The sequence below is a fragment of the Motacilla alba genome, chromosome 1, assembly GCF_015832195.1.
Source record: "Motacilla alba alba isolate MOTALB_02 chromosome 1, Motacilla_alba_V1.0_pri, whole genome shotgun sequence".
Lineage (NCBI taxonomy): Eukaryota > Metazoa > Chordata > Aves > Passeriformes > Motacillidae > Motacilla > Motacilla alba.
Genome location: NC_052016.1, coordinates 13470299 through 13488250, shown reverse-complemented (window position 1 = coordinate 13488250; position 17952 = coordinate 13470299). Strand labels below are relative to the sequence as shown.

Sequence of the window (17952 nt, the reverse complement as noted above, 5' to 3'; positions counted from 1 at the left end):
CTCCCCTTTATCCAGCCTGGGCATCTCAGATGACTCTGAACTAAACCAGCTCAAAATATCAGTACAGCCATCCATCACATCTCATTCACGCTGGATTTCAAATCTCATTAGAATCCAAAAAGGCGCAGGCAGAAATTCATAGTTTTGTTATTATCCTAGTATTTCCAGCACGAATGCATCCAAAATACCACAAGAGCAATGGTGTCTCGGCACATGGACATATGGCACGAACAGAAAAAGCTGCTCCGGTGCAATTGTTCAGCTCCATTTCATGGAGAGAGCTGCACAGGGGGAGGGCTGAGTGCCGGGGAGAGGAACAGAGAAACACGCCAGGCTACACAGAGCTGACAGAGGCAGCAGGACGACAGGGAGAGCAGGGCAGCGAGAGACGCATGCAACTCGAGGGGAGAGACAGCAACAACGGCACGCACCCCCGAAGGAAGGGAAGAAAATAAAAAAAAGGGGGGGGGGGGTGTAACTGGAATGAAAATAAAGGGGAAAAGGCGGAAAAAGGTAGGAGCAGGGAGGGAGGGAGGGAAGGGAAGGCGAGGGATGCGCGCTCGGGCACTGCGGGAGCCCCGGCCCGACAGCGCCCCCTGCGGGCCGGGCGCGGAACTGCGGGCGGGGCTCCCCCTGCAGGGCGGCACCGCCGAGCCCCCAACCCCCGGGGTTCGCCCCATACCGGGGGTCCCTCCGAGCCCTCTCCCATGCGGAGGGTCCCTCCGAGCCCTCCCCCAACCCGGGGGTCCCTCCGAGCCCTCCCCTATGCAGGGAGTCCCTCCGAGCCCTCCCCCAACACGGGGGTCCCTCCGAGCCCGCCCCATCCCGGGGGGTCTCTCCGAGCGCCCCGCCCTGCGAGGGACCCCTGCTCAGTGCCTTCTCTGAGTCTGGCGGCCCCGCTCCTGCAGCCCTTCCTCCCTCCCTCCCGCCGCTTGTCAGAACGCTGGAGCTGCTAGCTGCTGCCCCAATTTGCGAGGGAGCCCTGTCTCCTCCATAAGAGGAGCTTTCTGGATAGATGAGACCCTCCTCAAGTGGCAGTGAGATAGAGAGACTCGGAGAGAGCCGATATGTCCCCTGCACCACGGCCAGGCAGTGAGGAAGATGCTGCCGGAGGAAGACGGGCACAAGCTTGCAGCCCACAGCAGTGGCAGACCTCGGCCTGCCCCGTACCTTTGCTCTTAGCACATGTAATCCAAGGACGACCCATGGGATCCTCCCGTGGGATAAGGGTCACAAACCCCTGGCAAAGGGACTGGGGTGACAGGGGACATCTCATCACAGTGCTGAAAAAGGCCACCAGACCTGAACAGCTCGTACTCCTACCGCAGTGGAGAGGGGCATCCTCACTTCTGAGGAAAACACGGGGTGGCCTTGGAGGTGTCTTGGATCTTTAACCAAGTAGTACAAGCTTTGGGCGTTTTTTCCTTCCCTCCGCGTGTAAGGGACTGCCTCATTCCTCCTCGTCCTCCGTCAGCCTCGGCCGGGCGCAGGGAGCCCTTGGCCGAGCGCCGGGCGCGGCAGCGGCGGCGGCAGCGGGGAGTGTTTAAGTGCCCCCCGGGGCCCTCCCGCCTGGGCGCAAAGTGGAGAAGCAGCTGCCTGTTTACAGTGGGAGGGTGCAAATTGGCCTTCGGGGAGAGCCGCACCGCGCATTTCCCTGCAGCTCGGCTCGGGCGGGAGCGGGGGGGAGACCTCCAGCTGAGGAAAACAACCAGGAAGGCGAGTATCTGCCATTTCCTAGGGGGAAAGGATTCAGAGGAGAACTGTCTGAGTCTATTAACTGATGCTGGTTCCTGCGGAGTGATGGTGGCACACCGGTTTGCTTCAAATAGTCTGTTTCCATCTCTAATACCACCTTTAAGCATTCAGACCCAGACGCACAAAACTCCCTTCCTTCTACGGCGTATCTCTCACAGAGGATTTTATTTTCCTAACGGGAGACACGAAGCAGGGTTTGCAGTAAATTAAAAGAACCGTGTCCATTTGCATGGTTGCATAATCACGTTATACAGGGATCTTTCAGACTCTGGAGAGCAGAGAGAGAGAGAGAGAGGGAGAAACAGAAAAGTGGGACGTCATGAGCGGGAGCTAAAAGCCAGATCTCTCGATGAGATCAAGGAATAGATGTGAAGTCAGTCAGATGGAGAAATGTCTGGATAGCTCTTCCTAACAGTGAGAGTCGCAGGCTTTGCTCTGAACATAAACAAAGCAAGATGTTTCTGGGGGTTGGGCTAGGTTTTGTATAAACTCAGTTTCCTCTTCCATCATTGAAACCGGATGAGATGAGCAGCCTGTAGCCAGGATCCTTTGCCTCTCTGCTGAGGGCTTACACAGGGCTCAATTCCCAGGGTGCTCAGGCCAGGACCTTTCACCAGCATCATATTCACTGCAGAGTGAAAGAAAAATCGCTCACTTCATGCTGCTGAATGAGAAGCTCTATTTCCAGAATACACATTTGCCTCTTAGTAAATGGTAATTTACCAGCACTGGCAATATTCCCTTTTGGATCCCCTGGTGACTGTTGATTAGTCCAAGCCTCAGCCCAGGATCAACCAAACCTCAGCCCTCTAAGAGAGAAAGCTTCACTTGAAATATAAATGCTATTAAATCAAAAGGACAGATTTTTCACAGAAATGAGATATTCTCTGAAACAAGGGAAACGAAAACTGGACTAGTGTAGCCTTTCCTTTATAAGGATAGGAAATCAATTTTGTAACCTAGCATCACTCACTTACTATCCTGTTACCCTAAAATTCCCACCTCCTGTTCCTTACTCCATTATTTGTTCTGATGTCAGTAGTGGGAGGGTAAGAACATCTCTATAAACATTTCATGGTCCACTTTGTACCTCAAGTACTTCTCTGAAATTTTAAAAATCTAGGACATTTAGCCATCCAAACCATTTGAAATGTTTAACCGTCTGAAGGATTTCTCAGCTGCTCCCTGGAGTGTGAAGTCAAACATCGCCTATCCTGTGGAAAAGGGAGAGTGGGAGGACATGTTTTTTGCATGTTGTACCTCTTCACCTCCTTTGCACAGTCTGATTTCTTGTTCACTGGGTAGTTAACGGATACAGTATTTAAAGGAGATGTATCCTCAGCCAGAGAGGACAGGGAAGCAACAGGTGCCCAATCTAAATTAACTGTCTCACCCTCAGGAGCAAAGCTGTCGTCACCAGTCTCGAACTTGTTACGAGGAATAAAAGGCTAACCTGAGAGGCACAAGAGAGCCTTCTCTCCCCGAGCAACCTGCAGCATATGGCAGCAGGAACCAGCAGGATTTCCAGTGGCACGGAGCATGACTGCCAGGGGCTGCCTTCCCTCTGATGCCTGGACCTTTTTGCATCATTTGGGAAGTGTGAGGAGGCAACAGGTGAAATGCAAAACTAGCCCACTGTGCTCACATTAAATTTGTCAACATGTGGTGCTTCGTGTGAGTGGGATAACTGTCAGACATTGCCTCTAGAGGACACGTTCCTCAGTGGGCTCGGACTGCTCAGAAAATCCTGGATTCCTCCCCCAAGCCAGGCAGCTCCTGGTTACCTGTCTCTGCACTGCTGTGCCACATTCTGCCTGCTGCAACTGTAGCGTGAAAATTGGGGCATTTATCTGTACCTCTGTGCTCCACATAGACAGTTTAGCTAAGGACATCTCCTTTCACATCCTCACTGCAACTGTGAGCTCCCAAGAGAAGCACCTAAACCTCCCAGGGACCATGAACAGTCCCAAGAGTGGGACTGAAAAGTAAGCTGAGAGGAATACAGTGCCACAGAAGGGATACCTGAGATACCTGCAAATGAGCTTGTGGAGGCTCTGGAAGAAGACCAGGAGCTCTGTGAGCTGACTAAAATGTACATGCAGCTGCTGGTTGCAGCTGCAAGCTGCTTGACATAAACCACTAGAGGCTGGCAGTAGAAAGTATGGGTCTTACAGATTTTGTAGAAAATAATATATTGCAAACTTGTTGCTTGAGATGTGAGGGGCCAAGTTATCTGCAAGATAAAAATGAACAGGACTTTTGCTGCTTGTTTTCTGTCTGGAATGTCAAAAGGAGGAACAAGACAGTATTTTTTGATTATGAGAATGTTCATTTTTGGCCTGGACTGCTACACACACCTAACGTGCCACAACAGGGATCAGGTACTGAGTAGAGGAAAGCTTCAAGTAGGACCCTGTAAGATGAGCAAGGGGTTAGCCTGAAGTTGGGAAGGGGCAGAACTGGGGAGAGAAGGTGATTTAATTTTTCTCTGCTTGCTCAGAGGCTTCTGCTTTGTTTGTGGCTGAGCATGTCTTCTGGATGGCACCCATGAAACAGGTACAGAAGGGCATCCAGAAACAGGCTCACTCCAACTAAAGCAGGATCCATGTGGAGAAAAGCTGTGTGAGCAGGAGAGCTCCAGCAGCAGTGGCAGAAGTATGGAGCTGCCAGGAATTGTTGGTGGCTAAGCCTGGCATTAGAGAGCACGTACCAAGGAGCTCACCGAGCCACACAGCCAGACAAATCCTTCCCCACTGCAAACTCACTGTGCTGTTCAAGATGTGCAAGTGGTGTAAACACCAGCAGAGAGCTACCAAACCATCACAAGCCATGAGAGCCAGCAGGACCACTCTGTGCCAGGGTGAGTCTCAGTGAATGAGAGCTGCCTGATGCCAGTGGAGGGAATGGTTCCCATGTTTCAAAAACCTTCACAGGTGGAGCTGGAACAGAGGGAGGCAAGCAGCAAATGCCTATGGAACAAACTGCCAAGGCAATAGCACTTGGGTACACTAGGGCAGCTCTTAAACTGAGCATTTTCCTCATCAGAGTCACTGTAAAGATGCCCAAAACTGCCAGGAAGAGTAACACCCAAAGGGAGACGTGGTATGGAAACCCTCAGAAAATGAATATCATTGTCAAGCTTTGATTTCCCATTCATGCAAAGATTTTTTTTTCATCTACTGGCAAAAAATAATCACTGTGGAGACAGTGGGAGTACCCTGTGGGGAAAAAAAAAAAAAAAGCTTTTCTAAAGAAGTTTACAAATAATGGTTCAGATCTCCTTCAAATTGACATTGAATCAGAAGAAATAAATGGACCTACTCAGATTTGGTAAGGAAGTGATCCTATTGTTTTAATGTGATTTTGTTTTAATGATGTTGGAAGATGATGACAAATTGGCTCCCTCTGGTTTGGATTTTTCCAGACTGGCACAGGACAGATGCAACAAATGAAGAACGCCAGTAGGACTATAAATGGAATAGAACTGCAGTTCCTACACTCAGCTATGCCTGTATCTCACATACCAGAAGAAAAAAAAAAAAAAAAAAAGGGAGGAAGTTATGCTGACAGGGAGTTAAGGATTGTGTTAGTAAATTTAGGGTAAGATACAACTCAGAGCACTGCAAACCCTCAGGGCTTAGCATTAACTTGAAAAAAAAATTACTGTATCTCTGGAAATGCAGTGCTAAGGGCACCCAAAAGAAAGTGATTTTTGTCATGCAGTGCCACTGCTGACCAAGAGCATGATTATAGTTAGGTCATTTTGACATTGGAAACCAAGGACACTGCCCTCTCCTGCCAGCCACCATGGTAATTCCCAGTGGCAGTGGGAATCCATCTCTGCATTTTCAGATATCTGCATCTTTGGTTTAACCTTGAGCCTGACTTGCAAATTTCTATTCACAGCACATCAAACAGTTACTTCCATCCATCCACAACAGTCTTCTATGAAGTTTACAATTCCATCTTCATCAACACATTTTCCAAGGATGTGCATTTCATATGAGGTGAGTTCTGCCTTGTCAAAGAACTCATGCTCACTGATTCCAGCCTGTCTCAGTATATACTCATATGTGTATTTATTTTACTTAACCTTAAAGCAAAGCAGCTCAGCTTTGTTGTGTAGACGATCCTTATATTTTCTTGGTTTTGAGAATTTGTATACAGATAAACAACATTCAGGATCTGACATTTCACTTTGATTGCAAGTTGCTGTAATTAAGAACCAAAGCTTTATGAATTTTAATCATCAGCTGTAAGTGGTACATTATCTCTAGTTCACAATGAAAGCAATCAAGTGGACAAGATATTTTTAGAGACATTACTGTGGTAATATTACATTAAGTAGTGGTTAGTACACTATTTTCACACCCAGTGATTTCACACATTAATGCGGCTATAGATCAGCGTTAATGACAAGAGAAAGTTATTTTTCAAGTAGCATGAGAAGGGTGGCTAAAAGAGGATTTACACTCCAGCAGCAGGAGGGGTGCCTCAACAGGGCTGCAGCTGAAGATGCTCCAGCAGCAGGGGCTGCTTCCACTTCTGCTGGAGACCATGGCAGGACTCCTGAATGGATACAGGTTAATGACGGGCAGCATTTCCTCCCTGCTCCTCGGGAGGGAGGAAAGGACAGGAGGGGAGAGCAAGGTAAAGCACACCGGAGCTGGCACTGAACCTCTGAGCTGGTGAGAGGAATGACAAACCACATCTTGCCCAAGGCTGCAAGACAACATTCCCCCTTTTCAAAGAGGGCACAGTAAAGAATAAATCAGAAACACCCTCCGGCTTAAGGGTAAAAAAAAAAAAAAAAACCAAAAAAAAAACCAACCAAAAAACCAGGGCGTCTGGCACATTTTAAAGTTTCAGTGTATGCTACTCCATGTGGATACAGTGTTGTCTAGATAAACCTGTAAATACAGACACCTCTTCTTTCAAGGCAGGAGAGATTAATGCACAATGCACAGGGCCCCAAAAGAACCACATTTAAGTATTATCCTGCTGAAGGATGCCGGTTCATCCAAAAATTATTTGCCTGAAACTAAAACTAATTAGAAACACTGTTCTGGGAAGGAGAAATTCTTCCTTCTTCCTGGAGTCTCAGATCGGGGATAATAGAAGCTCCAGCAGCCTCACCCCAGACCTGCAGGCCATTTTATTTTACTGCAGAGGTCCTGTGGGGATGGCAGGGCTGGGATTTGGAGAGTTCAGCAGCCAGCTGTGCCAGGGAAAGAGAATACAACAGAGAGCTGGCTGTGTGTCACAGTGGCAGACAGCTGTTGTTCACTGCATCTTGGATCCTGTTGGAAATGGTCTCAGAGGAAGCCAGGTCTGCTCCACAGAAGGTGGCACTCAGGGGCTGATGTCTCTGCAGCCAGAACATGCTGATACCAACATCATTTGTAGCTCCAGTCCAAACCACCTGGTTACAGAGGCAGCTGTTGACAGCAGGAACTTTGTGTGGCATCCAGATGCAGTGATGCATCTGCTGTTCTCCCTCACACAGCACCAGTTACACTCCAGTATCAGGCCAGCCCTCAAATCCAGTCCAGAATTTTTGTGTCAGTGCAGAAAGGTTGGACCACTGCTCTGAGATATAGAGAAGCGATATGGAAACACCAATCAGACTTTAGGTACCATTAAAATGTCTCTTTCACAATGTTTGCCTTCTTTTGTTGCAGGGTAACCCAAGGAGCTCTGTCACAAAACAACCTGAAGTAGGAGCACTAGGTTCTGCAGCCCACAGCAGGAGAGGAATCTCATATTTAAGCAATAGATAATGCCCTCTGACCTACTTGTGCACTGAAGAATTATTTCTTTCTCAGGATCCTATAGATGCTTTCAGAAAACAGCATTAACTGCAAATCAGGGCCTATTGGACAGAATATCCACAGGATATCCTATATCCACAGAAGTGTCACTGCAGTGCACACCAAGACTGTACAACTTGGGGAAAAAGAATTTTGAAATAAAATACAAGACAGAAAGGGAAATATTCTACCTGAGAAGCTGAGAACAATACACACTGTTAGTGCACCTTACATAAAATCCTGTATGCTGTTTGCTCACTGCCCAGATTCCCAGGCTCTGCTGGGTTGCTTCTGTGTGGAGAAGGCATCAGTTGCAGCAGCAAAGCTTTTCTTGATACACAGCCTCTGTCTTCTGTTCCAGTCCCATTTCCCTACACCCTGTAGAAATACACAAAGAATGTGATTTCCCTGTACAGAAATTGGAGTCTGCCTCTGGAGCAACCTCTTGTTCCTCACTAGGCAATGCTCCCAGATCTTCCCATGGATCTTCCAGGTGGCAGCTCCACAGCTCCCTATCACATATTTTTCAAACAGGTCATTTGAACCTTGTGTCAGGGCTGTGGCTTCATCAGTGTCCTCTCCCACTATGGGAAAGAAAATGAATTGCTTCTTCATTAGTTCAGATGGGGGATGATTTACATATCCATTTATGCCTGTAATTAAAAATGTAATGATAATAAAACACTAACTATGATAATAGAGGATGAAGTGTCCAACGGAGTGAGAGGTTTCTTGATCATGGATCCAGACGTGTACACATGGAAAGGTGTGCACTGACATCACACAGGGCTTTCTTGACTGCCTCCTTTTGCCTTTCCAGACTCAGTTATGTGTAAAATGCAAATTTGGCATCAGCTGGCACACACAGAGGTGTCTCTGCTAAGTGTGAGAGACACAAAGAACAGACATCTTTCTCTCATTCCCTTACATCAAAACGTGAGTTCCCTCCTTTGGACTTCTGTGCAATCTGGGGCTCAAGTCAGTGCCCTGTTCCTGATGATGCCACACATGGATGCTCAAGAGGAATATGTAAGAGTGTCCCCAAGACACACCAAATCATTGAGATGGGAAGGGACCTCTGAAAATTGCCTGGTTCAACCCTGATCAATGATGTTTCAATTAGGGCAGCTTGCTTAGGCCTGTATCCAGTCAGATCTTTACTACCTTCGTGTGCAGAGACTTGGTAACCTCTCTGGACAACCTGTTCCAGTATTCAACTCATCATCACAGTTAAAAAACAAAAAAAGAGTTTCACCTTGTGCATGTTGCCTGTTATCCTTTCACTATATACCATGGAGGAGAGTCTGTCTCTGTCTTCTTTCCATCAGGCATTTATACACATGGATAAGATCACACCCATCTCCAGTTTGGACAGTCCCAGCCCTCTCAGCCTTTCCCCACCTAAGAAGTGCTCCAAGCCTTTAATTATTTTCCTGCTCCTCTGCTGGAACAGTTCCAGTAGCCCACATATGTTTTGTACTGAGGAGCTCAGGACTGGGCATGACTCCAGATGTGCCTCATCAGTGCTGAGAAGAGGGGAAGGACTCCTCCCTTGACCTGCTGTTGATGTTTTCCCAGGATGTTGGTTTTCTTTGCCACAAGGGCACACTGCTGGCTTGTGTTCAGCTTGGTGTCCACTAGGACCCATGGGTCCTTCTCTGCAAAGCTGCTTCCCAGCCTCTTAGTCCCTGGCTGTTCTGGTGGCTTGGGATTATTGCTGCCCAGGCACAGAGCTTGGCATTTCACTTTGTAGAACTTCATGAGACCCCCACTGGGGGATAATCTGCCTTCTGCAGAGTGTCTCCCTGATACCAAACAGTTGAAGGTTGGCTTAAATCTGGAAGGTACAAGGCATCACTATCTTGAAAAATTCAAGCCTTTCTGTCAGCCATTTAAATGTCTAAGCACCCTTAGAAGTATGTCTGAGAAGGACTGCATGGATCCTTCTCAGGATACTGAGAAGTATCCTAAGAAGGATCCATGGAGATCATTTTACCACCAGTATGAGATCACTGTGCAAACCAAAAGGGTTTTTGGTCAAAACCACCAAACCATGAGAGCTTTTTTTGCAAAGTAACAAAACCTTAAAGGATTTTCCAAGCGTTCTATAGAGGTCATGCCCATTCCAAAAGGCTTGAATCCACAGTTTTGTGGGTTGTTGGTTGGTTTTTTTTTCCTTTTCTTCAACAGTCTGCTGAGACTATTTCTGTAACACTCCAGCTTTAAGACCAGGAGGTGCCTTGTCCTGCTAGGTGTCTAGCAGGGTACCATAAATACTTAAAGAATTTACTTGAGCAGATCATCTCCCTTTAAATGTTTATGGACTATGTCTAGAGCACAGATTCTCCAGTCTATGAATAAATTCTGCTGTTAGGCATTCTGTGCTTGCCCAGCCTTTGGAGACTTTCCTTAGTAAAATATTTGAAACTTGGAAGGTTTCACAATATGCAAAAATTATTGTTCTTGACTGTGAGTTGGAGGACAGGGAAATTTCATATCCAGGAAAGTTACTGCTCCTTTTCCATCAAGCAGGAAACATGCATCAAGCAAGAGTTTTGTAGAGAACTCTCCCAGAACTTGTATTATTCAATATTTTCATTAATGACAAGAATGAAGAAACAGAGGCTGAGCTTATTAAACTTTTAGATGTCACCTTGTTGGGAGAGGCTGAAAATGCTGGAAAACAGACTTAGTATTCAAAACATCTTTGATTATCTGAGGAAGTCTGGGAAGAAAAAAAGGATGGAATTTAAAAAAGACATGTAAAATTCTACAGTTGCTTAGGAAAAATCAGCTATTCAAATGCAGTAGACAGTGGCAGGACTGGCTACATGGGAGTTACAGTGTCAGCACTGGAAGGCAGGATTTGAACTCACAAGGAAAGCAAGCCCAAAATGAGCCCAAAACTGCTACAAGTCTGAGCCGGCTCCATCACTGCATGTCTTTAAGAAAAGGACAAATGTTGGTCAGGAAAGGCAGACAGAGGTACCCATGCTGTCGGATAGAGGAATGGACTAGAAGTCATCCCAATGCACCCTTCAGTCCTGTTTTCTGACTTTTCTGTGATATTTATTTGATAAGAAGAAAAGTTTCACTGCTTGTTTCAGGCTGGTGGGTCTCTGGACCTGTACCCCTTTTAAAACATACCTAGTTCTCTGATGATAGGAAGTGACAAAAAAAAACAGCTTCTGCTTTTGGAAGCCTCTTCCAGAAGCTCTGCTCTCTGATCAGGAAGAACCTTTCTCCATCTTTCTACCTGAGGGGATTCAAAAGCAGCTTTTCTCTTGGCCTTACAGCCGATGAGTGCTAAAGAGTGTAGGGGGATGCAGGGTGCAGTGGAAGACCAAGACTAATAAAAGAGAAGTTCAACTCTGCTAACTGTTCGAGTCAACTCTGCTAACTGTTCGAGTCATAGAGATTAAGTTAGCCTACACACTTTCTTCATGATAAATTGTTCTCAGAAGCCAGGTTGGTCTCTTTCCTCAACTCATATAGACATGAGTGCTGAAGAATCCAACAGGTTTATAGATCAAAAACTATGCCAGACCTGGAAAAAACTACTATAAGCAAGACTTTGTGATTTTTTAAAACCACATTTTTTTAAATCCCAAATTTGTGGTTTGAATTTTCTTCTCCCTGATTTAAATACAAGCTTTAGCTGAACCAGAAAGAACATTCAAAATGTCCAGCTAAGAGGGCTATCACTGTGAGGGTAAAGCCTAATTCTGGGAAGACATGATCTAGTAGTGCTTTGGAGACCCTCTATCCTATTAAATATGGAATAAGAAATTGTCCATATTACTGCCACTTGAGATCCAGCTTTTATAAAGTTTGAGGAAACTAAACTAATCACCATTAGAAAACAAGGGTCAGTAAGTGATAATTAAGTAGCTTGGGGATCTATTAAAAAACTTTAGAAATCAATGTTTACACTGTGTAGTTACAAATTAGCTGCAATGGGCATTGTTAAGGAACCATTTTTATACAACAAACACTGAATGTGTGCGCATTAGAAGAGTTCTCCCATGATTAGAAATCACTGCACAACTCATTTTATCCCATCCCTAAATTAGAAACTTAATGCCTCAGTTTATTAGCAGAAGGAAATTCTATTACATTCAACCAATGCTAGGACAGAGAAAAGCACAAATTTTGTGCAGCTGTGCAAAAAAAAGTTGTAACAAAGATGCTCACAATTACAGTTCCATGCTTCAATGATTTAACAACTTCAATGACTTTATGTGTGTGGAGTCACAAACATCTAGCAATTCTCCAGCGATGATGGCCTTCAGGAACTAAAGCAGATGCAGCAATGACAGTGGCAGTGACAAGCACTGGGACTTTAGGAGGAAACAAAGCCCAGCACATTGCTCAGCACATTGTACCTGAACGCGAAATAGCAGGGGAGAACTCCCATGTTCCATGTTGTCCAGGAATGCCTCCTAACCAGGAATCCCAGGGAGCTCTGCATGGATCATTGTCTGAGCTCTGGTCGGTGCTGTTCACACAAGCTGCCCCAATGCACCTCCTCCAAGAGCTTCTGAAAGGTACAGATCCCCAAAGCTTCCCTAGGGACAAAGGTTCAACTGCGCCACAAGTACACACAAGGTCTCTGTTCACCTGAGAAGTGTGCTGTTGCCAGAGATGTCCCATGTTCTAACCCATGCCCTCTGGAGAATCCATCCCACAATTAGCAAAAAGCCCACTAAAAAGCTTACTTCTCTAGACTACAGCCACTCTAAGGTGACACCACCAGTGTGGAAGGCAGCAATTTACACTCTCCCACTGGCCTGTGGAATTTGGGGAAAGGGAATCTATTCCTCCACAGAATGCACTGCCTACAACAACCTACTTCAGGTGATGACAAGGTCTCCACAGAGCATGCCCCATCTTCAGTTGTTGAGTCTCTCTGTTAGTGTGCGTCTCTATCACTTGTGAAACCCTGCCAATCCCAGGCTGCAAAATCACACCAGGTTTTTGTTCCACTTTTCCACTTTTTGCTCATCTCAACAAACCGACCCTCACTGCGATATCAGTTTCTGCTAGCACAGATGTGAAAATCCACTGCAACTGAGTAGTGCCAGGAGTGCAACAGATTGACACTGCCCCCTTCCTGGCAGAGCTTCGGCATTGCTTTCCACTGCTGTGGTAAATTTAGGCTCCGGGGATTAGCTGGGATACCCATAAAGCTGCACTGACCAGCAGTCCATTGACAGACATGTTGTTATGAACATGAAATCCACTATTAAGAGATACCAGCGACCTGCTCCCTTACAAAGCTGTAGTGTCTTCCCTCAGAGACTACCCTGCAATATGAAAATGGCTGCTCAGGATTCCCACATCAAGCTGATGCCAGCCTGCTTCCCTAACTTCCTTCCAGAGGGTGAGTGTTTTCCACCAGCACGCACTCCTCCATTTCACATCGCTTGTATTTCTGACTATTGAGAGAGGCAGAGATGTTTCACGCTGCCTTCAGGCTCTAAATGGCTTTCTGTGTCTTTATTTTCCTGCAACACTTCAAGGATCAGTTTTCTTCATGCCTCAGAGAAGTGGTATCTAAATCGTTTTAAACTGAAGCAGGGACAGAGTAAGCTGTGCAAATCATTTTCTAGTAGAACCTTAATTACATCCTGCAGTGTCTCGTCCTCAGCAAACCACCAGCAATAAAATTCTGCATTTCATTTGAAAACTGACAAGGCTGGGTTTTTCTATTTTGTTTTCCCCAATTGACATATCCATAATCTAGCCTGGGACTTTGTTCCACAGAATTTTTGTCAAAGGCTCTAGAGAGTGTGCCTGCAACTACTAAATCTTTCTCAGGTTCGCATTCAATTTGCAAGTTATACAACTGTAGCTAAAGAAAGAGACGTTCTGTTTGCAGGAAGGTGTTTGCCAGATCCCCAATGGCAATGGCAAAAAGTGATTTATGATCACTTTTAGTTAACATGGCCTCTCAAACAGATTTTTAAAAGTCTTTACAGCCATGGCCTAATGCCAATGCTTTTTCTATAGGAGTGTGCTCAATTTCAGCTTGTGGTGATGTCCTGTGACTCAAAAGCAAAATGCAAATGGGTACAAATATTGAATACATCCTCTTGATGAGACAAAGGGCTTTTTACTTTCCAAACATCCCCCCCATGCTCCACCACCACAAATTTGTCTTTTCCAGTTTTTGGTTTGTGCAGGGGTGCTGGTGACTTCAGTCCCTCAGTTCACAAGATGCTCACAATTACAGTTCCATGCTTTGATAATTTAACAATTCAAATGACTTAATGTCGATGGAGTCACAAACATCTAGGAATTCTTCAGTAATGGTGGCCCTCAGGAAAAACAGTAGCTGCAGCAATGACAGTGGTAGTGACAAGTACTGTGTCTTTAGGAGGAACCAGAACTCAGTTCATCCTTCTGTGCAGGAGTCCTAGGTTTTCTAAACTCCTCTAAGAAATACGGATTTATCTGTACTGTTTTAAGGGGTACAAATAAAGCCTTAGATATATTCCTGGCCCAATATTTCAAAGTGTATTTACATACTCAATTCACACTAAATAGGTGTCCTTCTTCCTCTTTGGGGCTGCCAATATGAAAAAAAATTTTATGACACTGTCATCACTGTCATGAGCACAGGAATTCTCCAACACATACAATTCCCTCAAGGGATGAAACCAGTGCAGTTCTTGCATCTTCTCCCAAGCACCAGATGTAGTTGGTTTGTGTTGCTCACACAGCATGCACAACTACTTAAACTTTGACCTTGGGCTTGAGCTACAGATGCCTTTCCCACTGTTTCTTGGAAGCTCCATTGTTTCCTTTGCCTTGACAAATCCTCAGGCTGGGTTGAGGGATGGGTTACTGACTTCCTTCACTGGCACCCTCTGATAGGATTTCATCAAAACGAACTCTGGGGTCTCCAGCATTGTTTTGTCCAGTCCAAACCCGAGGTTCTGCAGAGCCTGCAGAGTCTTAGTCTGTGACTTCATTCATGACCCCAACCCTTACTGGGTGTCCTGTTCTGGCACTACACTTCTCTGAAGTGCTCCAGTTGTTGTAACACTTTTATAATTCCCCTCCTTTGCATAAAGTAATTGAATATTCAATACCAAACATCCCCAAGCCATGTACTGCAGATGTGGCCAGCCCTGAATCCTGACAGCCACGGTCCAACACCTCCACAAGGCTGCATGTTATAAGACACAGCTCAGAGCCATGGGGAAAAGAAGCTCCACAAGGATCTCAACAACAGGAAACAATCTTGACTCTCCAGAAGCTGTGTGGCTTCTTATGAGAAAGACTGGACCCATCCCCAGAAGCCTTGGTAATGTCAGTCACAGGTTTTGAAGCTCAGCAGCCTGTACATTTTCCTTCTTCCCTCTGCTGAGATGGCCATTCTCCACAGGAAATATTCCCCATTATTTGAGGAATTCCATTTGGCACAAAAGGATGAATTAAAGGAGAACAGCCCCCACTGCCACCCCTGCTCAAGCAGATAGCAGCAAAGAAAAGCTAGACCACAGCTCTGAGAGAAACCCAACATGTAGGAAGCATGTTTTCTTCAACTCAATCTCAAAAGCAGCTTGGAACACCCTTCTTCTAACCTATGTTGAATATGTAAAGCAAGGACACCAGATTTACAGCCAAGAGATTTTCCACTCTGGGCACATGGAACACGATGAAAGTAAATTTGTGGGTGTTTATGCTTGATTTGGCAGAGAAAAAAAATGAGGGAGGGGCTGTGTTTGAGGGAGGGTATCAAAGATCAGAGCCAGCTGCTCCTGCACGGAGCTCTGGATTTACAGGAAATTAAGAAGGTAGAGAAGGTGAGGCAAAGGCTGTGTTTGAAGTGAGAGTCAAGGGGTTCTGAGGCTTACAACCATCCAAGGTGCTTGGGGGGAACTACAGCACATGCCAAAACCACACCACAGTGGCCTGGGGTGCTTTCATTATACAAAGCCTGGGAGAGCAGAGGCTGTAAATGTAGCTTCAAAAGGAGCTTCATCTTAAAGTCTTAGCTCTCAGGGCCTATTAAACATTTATGCTGACTACCACTCCTACTATTTGCTTCAGAGAAAGAACCCGAAATAACCTTTGCTACAGAGTGAACTACTACAGCTCTACTGGCTGAGTAGGAGACTAGCAGAGAGCTGTGAGAAACAAACAGAAATGGTGTTGGAAGAGTGTGCTGATGTTTCTATTCAGTCAGCCAAGAAAGAAGCAGGAAAATCTGGTCTGGAACCTGAGAGGGAAGATAGAAAACTTTGCTAGGACTAATGGGTGGATTAGTGATGTAGAGATGGCTAAGACTGAGTGAGGCCAGTGGAGGCAAATATAGATATTTAAAAGTATTGACAATTTTTTGTTTTTACCTTACTAAGGTTCACACTTTTGGGGGAGTCTTCAGACCAACCTCTAGTTGGATCTGTGGCCACTGCAGTTCTAAGAAGGACTGCAGAGGAAAAGAAAGAAAGCAGATCCCTGTGCAGAAATTAAAAGAAACACAGAGGATCTCGAGGAGAAGATGAAAAGAAGGGATTAATTTTCCTGATTTGCTTAAAAAATGTTTGGCCGTGCGACAAGGGTTTAGGATGAGGGAGCCAGAAGTACTCAAGGCTTTCACTCTAGGAAGTTGTTACTATTAATAGCAGATAATACACAAAGATTCCCTTATTCTCTCAAGGGACAACCCTGGTAAGTGGGCTGTGCTGGCACTAGCACCTTCCAAGCAGGTGTTCAGAAAGTTCCCTCAAAGTGACTTATTTCAATGGATGCACACAGGATCCCTCAGGCTTTGCCTGTGGGAGCTGCTGCCCTCCGGTCACACAGCCGGGGGTTGATCCCAATATTCACTTGGGGCCTTGCACAGAGTGCGCAGACTTGGTGCCTGGATTTTATCAGCTCTTGCAAATTCAGTAGAACTACTGGTCTCTGGAATTTAGCAGTCCTTGGGAAACTTTCACGCTCCTTGTCAGCACATGCTTTTCCTCTTTGGTCTGTTTTCTGGTAATCATTTCTCCACCCAAATCTACAAATACCTACAGGACCAATTCAGTTCCACACAAAAGAGGCCTTTATGACTAGTGGAGTTGGAGGCTGTTGTGGCTAATCAGAGTTCACTCTATAGAAACTTAGTGTAAATGTGGCTCCTTCCTATTAATGAGCAAGCACATCTCCTCTGCCTGAAATCCAAAGCCACTGAGCTAGGAAAAATGAATGTTTTGTGTTCACATTTGAATATACAGACCCCATGAAATTGGGACAGATCTTCCCACATACAGCCTCAGGAAGTAAAAATTAATTGACTCATCTGGATTAATGTTTGGATGGTATCTGCTTATCCCCAGTCCCTCTAACCTGTGTTCATTTGGGTGCTTATCAGCATCATCAATATCTAGCACCCAGCTGATAAGCCTGTTGCTTGAAGGATGGCCAAATATGACCAAGCTGACCCAAACTCAACTACCAGACACTAAGAGGAGGGTAGCTTTGAATACTGCATTCTTACAAACCATTTTGCAAAGTGAAAGTCCTACACGTTATGTTGATGGTGCTCAACCACCAGTTCTCAGTTATCTTCTTTCATAGAGCCATGGAGTAGCTTGAGTTGGAAGGGATCTTTAAAAATCACCTAATCCTTGAAGGACATCAACCTCTTGGAATGGGAGGCCACCAAGATTACTATGGGGATGAAGGAGCTCTCCTGCAAGGGAAGGCTGAGAGAATTGGGTTTGTCCAGCCTGGAAAAAAGACAGCTTACGGGTGACCTAATTGCAGTCTTCCAGTACCTGAAGATGGAGAGGGACTTTTCACAAGAGCCTGTAGTGACAGGACAAGGAGGAATGGATTAAAACCAAAAGAGCATGGGTTTAGATTAGATGTTTGGTAAAAAATTCTTTACTGTGAGGGTGGTGAGCCACTGGAACAGGTTGCCTATAGTTGTGGATGCCCCATCCCTGGAAATGTTCAAGGCCAGGTTGGATGGAGATCTCAGCAACCTGGTCTAGTGAAAAACATCCCTGCCCATGGCAGGAACTAAATAATGTTTAAAGTTCCTTTCAACCCAAACCATCCAACAATTCCATGACTCCTTGCAGCCCACAGCCCTGAAGATGCAAAGACATTTTATACAAATCAGCCTGAACCTTTATACAGTAACGATGAGATTTGTGACTTTACTCTAGATGTACAAACTGAAGCAGGCCTTGGCAGCAGCGAGTGCTCGGGCCAGGAGAAAGAGCCTCTTTCAGGCTGGACCAAGTGCTTGATGAATCCAGGCGTTCTGGGGGAATTCTCCCCCCAAAACGCCCAAGGCAGCGAGGGCCAGCAGGCAGGCACCCAGACCTGTGTGCGGCTGGCGGGGCTCCTGAGGGCGGAGCTAGGAGGATACTTGTGGGGC

General features: G+C 45.8%; 1 long non-coding RNA gene across 1 annotated transcript; it reads left to right on the top strand.

Moving 5' to 3' along the window:
- The first annotated feature begins 377 nt into the window (after nucleotides 1-377).
- On the top strand, nucleotides 378-8198 carry LOC119704063. The gene is made up of 3 exons (XR_005257832.1): nucleotides 378-513; nucleotides 5662-5762; nucleotides 7437-8198. It is a non-coding gene; the product is annotated as an uncharacterized LOC119704063 (long non-coding RNA).
- Nucleotides 8199-17952: the final 9754 nt, after the last annotated feature.